This window comes from Chrysoperla carnea, assembly GCF_905475395.1.
Source record: "Chrysoperla carnea chromosome X unlocalized genomic scaffold, inChrCarn1.1 SUPER_X_unloc_3, whole genome shotgun sequence".
NCBI classification, from domain to species: Eukaryota; Metazoa; Arthropoda; class Insecta; order Neuroptera; family Chrysopidae; genus Chrysoperla; species Chrysoperla carnea.
Window position 1 is genome coordinate 229,283 of NW_025408156.1, and position 8,973 is coordinate 238,255.

Sequence of the window (8,973 nt, forward strand, 5' to 3'; positions counted from 1 at the left end):
TTTTATATTAAAAATATAAATTATTTTTCTTCTTTTCTTTTTTTTTACACACCATATATAAATATATGTTATTTAGAAATGTAAACCTTTTATATTATTCGTCAACAAATAAATATTATTTTTTGTATAAAATTTTATTGCATTTATAACTCATATCATGGTTACTTTAAAGCGAGAAGTTTTTTTAATATTTCAAATGAATATAAAATAATATAAATTTTATGAAATTTATTTATTTTTAGAAATAGCAATCGCTTATAATTATAACAAAATTTTAATAATGTTTAATTTTATTTCAATAATTTATATATATATATATATATATTTTTTAATAAAAATAATATACTCTTATTTAATAATATATGTTGGTCCTATATATAGGACCGAAAATATTTCTTATTTGTTTTTTTTTTTTTTAAATTGTCATTTAAAACGCTTATGCACGTTCTCCACGAATACGTCTTGCCAATTGTATATCCTTAGGCATAATTGTAACACGCTTTGCATGAATTGCGCATAAATTGGTATCTTCAAATAAACCTACTAAATAGGCTTCACTAGCTTCTTGTAATGCCATAACAGCTGAACTTTGGAAACGTAAATCGGTTTTAAAATCTTGTGCAATTTCACGTACTAAACGTTGGAATGGTAATTTACGAATTAACAATTCAGTACTTTTTTGATAACGACGAATTTCTCGTAAAGCTACTGTACCAGGACGATATCTGTGTGGTTTTTTTACTCCACCAGTTGCTGGTGCACTTTTACGTGCAGCTTTCGTTGCTAATTGTTTTCTTGGTGCTTTACCACCAGTTGATTTACGTGCAGTTTGCTTGGTTCTAGCCATTTTCAAATAATAATGTTTTTACAAAAAAACACACAATTTTAAAAATTATATTCGACAATTTGATACTACAAAGTCAAATGTTTAAATGCGAAATAAATGTGTTGTATTTATATTTATATGAATTTCAAAATTTTTGTTGTCATATCCTATTGGATAGCTATCAGAGTATGGACTAATCAAATTGTATAGGCGTGGCTTAAAAAATCTTTAATGCTTTATATAAAAAGGCACAATTGTACCGGCGCTCACATACATTACAATACTTGTGAGGTTAACACACGTGTTATCCGTTCGTTAAAATATTGTAAATAATTTTTTATTAAAATGACTGGCAGAGGAAAAGGTGGAAAGGGTCTTGGAAAAGGGGGTGCAAAACGTCATAGAAAAGTTTTGCGTGATAATATCCAAGGTATTACAAAACCTGCAATTCGTCGTTTAGCACGACGAGGTGGAGTAAAACGTATCTCTGGTTTAATTTATGAAGAAACACGTGGTGTACTTAAAGTATTCCTTGAAAATGTTATTCGGGATGCTGTTACATATACTGAACACGCAAAACGTAAAACAGTTACAGCTATGGATGTTGTATATGCATTAAAACGACAAGGTCGTACTTTGTATGGTTTTGGAGGTTAAGAAAATATAATAATTTACTTAAAATATTTAGTAAATTTATTAAAGAATATTTAATACATCCGATAAATTTAAACAGGCTTTCCTTTTTGGGAAGCCACTAATTTTATTTATATAAGAGTAAATAAATTTGTTAATAAATATAACATATTATATAATTTGTTTACAACAAATTATTTTGTTTATAACATACATTACCAAATATTTTTATTTATTTTTTTTTTTTTATTGTAATATATCTGCAATAATAAATTATAATTTGTATATTATCTATTTTATTTTACAATAACTTATTGAATTTTTGAAAAAATTTTATTATAAATTAATATACTATTATATTTTTTATATATACAAGTTAAGAGTAACAAGTATCGATAGGAGATTATCGAATTTATAACTAATAAAACATTTCGCCTTAATCAAAGAAAATAAAGATTTTGCTATACCATTTTTTATACTTTCAATAAATAATTTATTATTAAATTTTTATTATTTCATTTATTTTTTAAAATTATTAAAAATATTTTTCTAATAATTATAAGCGTACATAAACAAGTAGTAAATGTAAAATGAAAATAATAAAGGTAATGTAATGCATTTGCATTACACTGATTTACGATATATATTCCGCGATATCCTTTATTATATTTAAAATTAATAATATTGATATACTAATAATAGATATATTCAAGCTATTAATATATAAAATTTTATATTAAATATGATATTAATAATTGTTTATTTTATTTTTTTGTATATATAAAAATAATTTACTCTTATTTAAAAAATTTGATGGCTCTCTTAAAAAGAGAGCCGTTTTTATATGTTGATGTATTTTTATGTTATCAATTAAATAATATTTTCGATTTATTTATTTTGAACTTGTATATTTTGTAACAGCTTTAGTACCTTCACTAACAGCGTGCTTTGCCAATTCACCAGGTAATAATAATCGAACTGCGGTTTGAATTTCCCGACTTGTGATTGTTGAACGTTTATTATAATGTGCTAAACGTGATGCTTCAGCAGCAATACGTTCAAAAATATCATTAACAAAACTGTTCATGATACTCATAGCTTTACTAGAGATACCAGTATCAGGATGCACTTGTTTTAATACTTTGTAAATGTAAATTGCATATGATTCCTTGCGCTTCCTCTTCTTTTTCTTATCACTCTTTGATATATTTTTTTGAGCTTTGCCAGCTTTTTTTGCTGCTTTTCCACTTGTTTTTGGTGGCATTGTTACAAACAATTAATATACACAGATAGTTACAGAACACCAGTCAGTATATGTATGAGCGTGTCGTGTATACAACTAGCGTATTATATACGCGAAGATGGATATAACAATAAAAATGAATACTACTCTCTGATTGGCTGAAAATAATACTATAAGGTGATTGGTTTATTTTTAAAGTTTTATATTTTATAAATATTATAAATTAAAATACCCAAATAACATTTTAAACATTTATGTTACAATCCCCGTAACGTACACATCTGTGTGATTATATTTACAAAAAAAAATATTAATTAAATAAATTTATTCGCTATGTCTGGACGAGGTAAAGGTGGTAAAGTAAAGGGAAAGGCAAAGTCAAGATCAAGCCGAGCAGGATTACAATTTCCTGTTGGAAGAATTCACAGATTATTACGAAAAGGAAATTATGCTGAACGAGTAGGTGCTGGTGCCCCAGTATATTTGGCTGCTGTTATGGAATATTTGGCTGCAGAAGTTCTCGAGTTAGCTGGTAATGCTGCCCGTGATAACAAAAAAACACGTATCATTCCACGTCATTTACAATTGGCAATTCGTAATGATGAAGAATTAAATAAATTATTATCTGGTGTAACAATTGCTCAAGGTGGTGTATTACCAAACATTCAAGCAGTGTTATTACCAAAGAAAACTGAAAAGAAAGCATAAATTAAAAACATTGCATTAATTTTTATAATAATAATACATCGATCATAGGCCTTTTAATAAAAGGCCACAAATTTATTTAAAATAAGAGTAAAAATTATTTTTATAAATAATATATTATAATATTTTTTTAAAGAATCAATTTAAATAATTATAAATTAATGATTCTTTTTTTTTTTTTCTTTTTTTATATGTTATTATGGAAATAATTCATCATATTATGATGACATTTAGGTAACATATTATAAGAATATTCATAAAATATTATCAAAATAATATTGTATTATGATGATATTTAGACAAAATATTATAAGAATATACACAAAATATTATCAAAATAATATCATTAGATAACAAAACTGTTCATGATACTCATACCTTTACTAGAGATAAAAGTATCAGGATGCACTTGTATTAATACATATTATCACAACATCACAAAATATTTTTTAAAAGGAAAAATTTTTTTAAAATTATTATAAAATTTGATTGAATTAAATTTCAATTTATTTTTTTAATAATTAAAGAAAAAAAAAAAAAAAAGCATATAAACTTTCTATTGAAAATGTTATTTTAAACTAGATGGCCAAGTGAACTTCGTTACACAAACAATATATGACGTATTCGTTATTTAAATAATCAGTATCCTTTGATATTATATCAATACGTTACTCTCTTCTTTTGATACATATTAATAAAATTTCAATTTATAAGATTTTATGTCAATTATATAAATAATATTATAAATTTTCTAAATACATAAGTTAAGTAACAAAAAATTTGAATAACAAGATAAATTTATATATTATGTTTTAATACTCGATACTATAATATATCGCATCCGTTACCAATTATTCGGTATCCTTTGATTTATACACAGAATGAACTAAAAATATATATCAAATTTATTTTATTTATTTATATATTTAATATTATTATTATTATTTTATATTACAAAGTTTCTTAACGAAGCTTACAATGATTTCTCATATCGTACTTAACAAAATTATTTAGATCATATAAAATTTAAATTGTTAAAAAATTTGTATATTTATTATTATTATTATTTATTTTTATTAAAATTACATAACATAAAATTAATAATATTTTAATAATTATATAAATTAATTCTTATTTAAAATAATCTTATATTAATCTCAACAAATACTCTAATAATATATTTTGTCATAAATTTTTTTATATTTAAAATAAATATTATAATATATAAATACTTATATCAGTATAAAATTTCTTTATATAATTATGAAAAAATTAATTTAATAGTTAATTATTGATATTAATGCATAAATAAAAGTATTTTCTAATGAAATATATTTTGTCAATGTTCGATTAACACATTTCATAATAATACGTTTTCATTATTGACAAAAAAAGTTTTTCTAAAAATGAAATCTTATACTATAATATATATATTTATATATTAAATTTTTTAATTATTTATATACTAATAATTTATAATAAATCGATATTAAATAAAAAATAAAAATATATACTTTTTAAGTTTACCTTAAAAATATTATTGTTTTGTATGATTGAAATAATTAATATTAAACTATGTTTATTAATAATTGTTAATAAAAAAATTAAATATATTTTAATTTATAAAATAAATATTATTATTAAATTTATAATTTATTATTTTATATATTATAGAAATTGAAAAAATAAATCATGTTTACTACGACAGTAAATTAGAAATACTATTTAATTTTTATGTGTTTTCTACATGGTACTTTGACTTACATAGGGACTTATATTATTGTGAATAATGATATAATTGAAAACCTTTATTTTTTATTTGATAGAATTATTATATTTTATCATTTAAATATTTATAATAAATACATTATTTTTATAAAGTAAAAAATATGGCCGAAGAAAATTCTACAGCTGTTGCAGCAACTGCGGTTACTGCTGCTTCTACAACACCAACAAAAAAAGCAACAGCTTCTGGTGCTAAACGTACAAAACAACATTCAAAACCAACACATCCACGTACATCAGAAATGGTTGTTAACGCAATTAAAAATTTAAAAGAACGTGGTGGTTCATCATTACAAGCAATTAAAAAATATTTAGCTGCAAATTATAAAGTGGATTCTGATAAAATTTCACCATTTATTAAAAAATATTTAAAAGCTGCTGTAACTGAGGGAGCCTTGGTACAAACTAAAGGTAAAGGTGCATCTGGTTCATTCAAATTGGCTGCTTCCGCTTCATCTAATTCTTCAGCTAAATCAAAAGTTTCCAAAAAAGAAAGTGGAGCAAAAGGTTCAGCAAAGAGTGCTAAAAGTAAACGGGCACCAAAAGAAAAGAAAGCCACAACTACATCATTGGCAGCCAAAAAGCCTAAAGCAAAAAAAGCGACTCCATCATCATCAACTGCTGCTAAAAAAGTTACTGCAAAATCATCAGCGGCATCAAAAAAAGCACCAGTTAAAGCAAAACCAGCAAAAAGTACAAAATCCGCTGCCAAAAGTAGCCCTGCTCGTAAACCGAAAGCACCAAAAGCTAAGAAAGCTTCTGTTGCCAAATCATCTCCTACAAAAATTAAAAAAGCAGCACCAAAAAAGAAATGATCTGTTACTTTAATAATATATTGAAATATTTCATTATTTTTGCTAAAAAATGAAAATAACATAGGCCTTAATACAGGCCACAAATTAATATTTGATAAGAGTAAATTATTTTTTGTATAAATATTTTATAAAATAATAGTTTAGAAACATTTGCCACAGTCAGTACCACGGATGGGTGGCCACTTGAGAATACTGTGTGCGGTTGCATTTTTATTTAAAATATATGGTATAATAAATAAGTATATATTTAAATTGATTACTTCATTGAAAATTTTAATAATATACTTTAATATTAATGATATTTATGAAAAATATATATTTGTAAAAATTTTCATTTATTACTGGCAACAGCCATACCACGTTGAAAACACCGGTTCTCGTCCGATCACCGAAGTTAAGCAACATTGGGCACAGTCAGTACTTGGATGGGTGACCGCTTGGGAACACTGTGTGCGGTTGCCTTTTTATATTAAAAATATAAATTATTTTTCTTCTGTTTTTTTTTTTTTTACACACCATATATAAATATATGTTATTTATAAATGTAAACCTTTTATATTATTCGTCAACAAATAAATATTATTTTTTGTATAAAATTTTATTGCATTTATAACTCATATCATGGTTACTTTAAAGCGAGAAGTTTTTTTAATATTTCAAATGAATATAAAATAATATAAATTTTATGAAATTTATTTATTTTTAGAAATAGCAATCGCTTATAATTATAACAAAATTTTAATAATGTTTAATTTTATTTCAATAATTTATATATATATTTTTTAATAAAAATAATATACTCTTATTTAATAATATATGTTGGTCCTATATATAGGACCGAAAATATTTCTTATTTGTTTTTTTTTTTTTTAAATTGTCATTTAAAACGCTTATGCACGTTCTCCACGAATACGTCTTGCCAATTGTATATCCTTAGGCATAATTGTAACACGCTTTGCATGAATTGCGCATAAATTGGTATCTTCAAATAAACCTACTAAATAGGCTTCACTAGCTTCTTGTAATGCCATAACAGCTGAACTTTGGAAACGTAAATCGGTTTTAAAATCTTGTGCAATTTCACGTACTAAACGTTGGAATGGTAATTTACGAATTAACAATTCAGTACTTTTTTGATAACGACGAATTTCTCGTAAAGCTACTGTACCAGGACGATATCTGTGTGGTTTTTTTACTCCACCAGTTGCTGGTGCACTTTTACGTGCAGCTTTCGTTGCTAATTGTTTTCTTGGTGCTTTACCACCAGTTGATTTACGTGCAGTTTGCTTGGTTCTAGCCATTTTCAAATAATAATGTTTTTACAAAAAAACACACAATTTTTAAAATTATATTCGACAATTTGATACTACAAAGTCAAATGTTTAAATGCGAAATAAATGTGTTGTATTTATATTTATATGAAATTTCAAAATTTTTGTTGTTATATCCTATTGGATAGCTATCAGAGTATGGACTAATCAAATTGTATAGGCGTGGCTTAAAAAATCTTTAATGCTTTATATAAAAAGGCACAATTGTACCGGCGCTCACATACATTACAATACTTGTGAGGTTAACACACGTGTTATCCGTTCGTTAAAATATTGTAAATAATTTTTTATTAAAATGACTGGCAGAGGAAAAGGTGGAAAGGGTCTTGGAAAAGGGGGTGCAAAACGTCATAGAAAAGTTTTGCGTGATAATATCCAAGGTATTACAAAACCTGCAATTCGTCGTTTAGCACGACGAGGTGGAGTAAAACGTATCTCTGGTTTAATTTATGAAGAAACACGTGGTGTACTTAAAGTATTCCTTGAAAATGTTATTCGGGATGCTGTTACATATACTGAACACGCAAAACGTAAAACAGTTACAGCTATGGATGTTGTATATGCATTAAAACGACAAGGTCGTACTTTGTATGGTTTTGGAGGTTAAGAAAATATAATAATTTACTTAAAATATTTAGTAAATTTATTAAAGAATATTTAATACATCCGATAAATTTAAACAGGCTTTCCTTTTTGGGAAGCCACTAATTTTATTTATATAAGAGTAAATAAATTTGTTAATAAATATAACATATTATATAATTTGTTTACAACAAATTATTTTGTTTATAACATACATTACCAAATATTTTTTTTTTTTTTTTTTATTGTAATATATCTGCAATAATAAATTATAATTTGTATATTATCTATTTTATTTTACAATAACTTATTGAATTTTTGAAAAAATTTTATTATAAATTAATATACTATTATATTTTTTATATATACAAGTTAAGAGTAACAAGTATCGATAGGAGATTATCGAATTTATAACTAATAAAACATTTCGCCTTAATCAAAGAAAATAAATATTTTGCTATACCATTTGTTATACTTTCAATAAATAATTTATTATTAAATTTTTATTATTTCATTTATTTTTTAAAATTATTAAAAATATTTTTCTAATAATTATAAGCGTACATAAACAAGTAGTAAATGTAAAATGAAAATAATAAAGGTAATGTAATGCATTTGCATTACACTGATTTACGATATATATTCCGATATCCTTTATTATATTTAAAATTAATAATATTGATATACTAATAATAGATATATTCAAGCTATTAATATATAAAATTTTATATTAAATATGATATTAATAATTGTTTATTTTATTTTTTTGTATATATAAAAATAATTTACTCTTATTTAAAAAATTTGATGGCTCTCTTAAAAAGAGAGCCATTTTTATATGTTGATGTATTTTTATGTTATCAATTAAATAATATTTTCGATTTATTTATTTTGAACTTGTATATTTTGTAACAGCTTTAGTACCTTCACTAACAGCGTGCTTTGCCAATTCACCAGGTAATAATAATCGAACTGCGGTTTGAATTTCCCGACTTGTGATTGTTGAACGTTTATTATAATGTGCTAAACGTGATGCTTCAGCAGCAATACGTT

The 8,973-nt window shown here is 24.1% G+C and overlaps 1 non-coding gene across 1 annotated transcript; it reads left to right on the forward strand.

Annotated features, from left to right (window-relative positions):
- The first annotated feature begins 6,350 nt into the window (after nt 1–6,350).
- LOC123304201 lies at nt 6,351–6,469 on the forward strand. The gene has a single exon (XR_006536243.1). It is a non-coding gene; the product is annotated as a 5S ribosomal RNA (ribosomal RNA).
- The last annotated feature ends 2,504 nt before the right edge of the window (nt 6,470–8,973 follow it).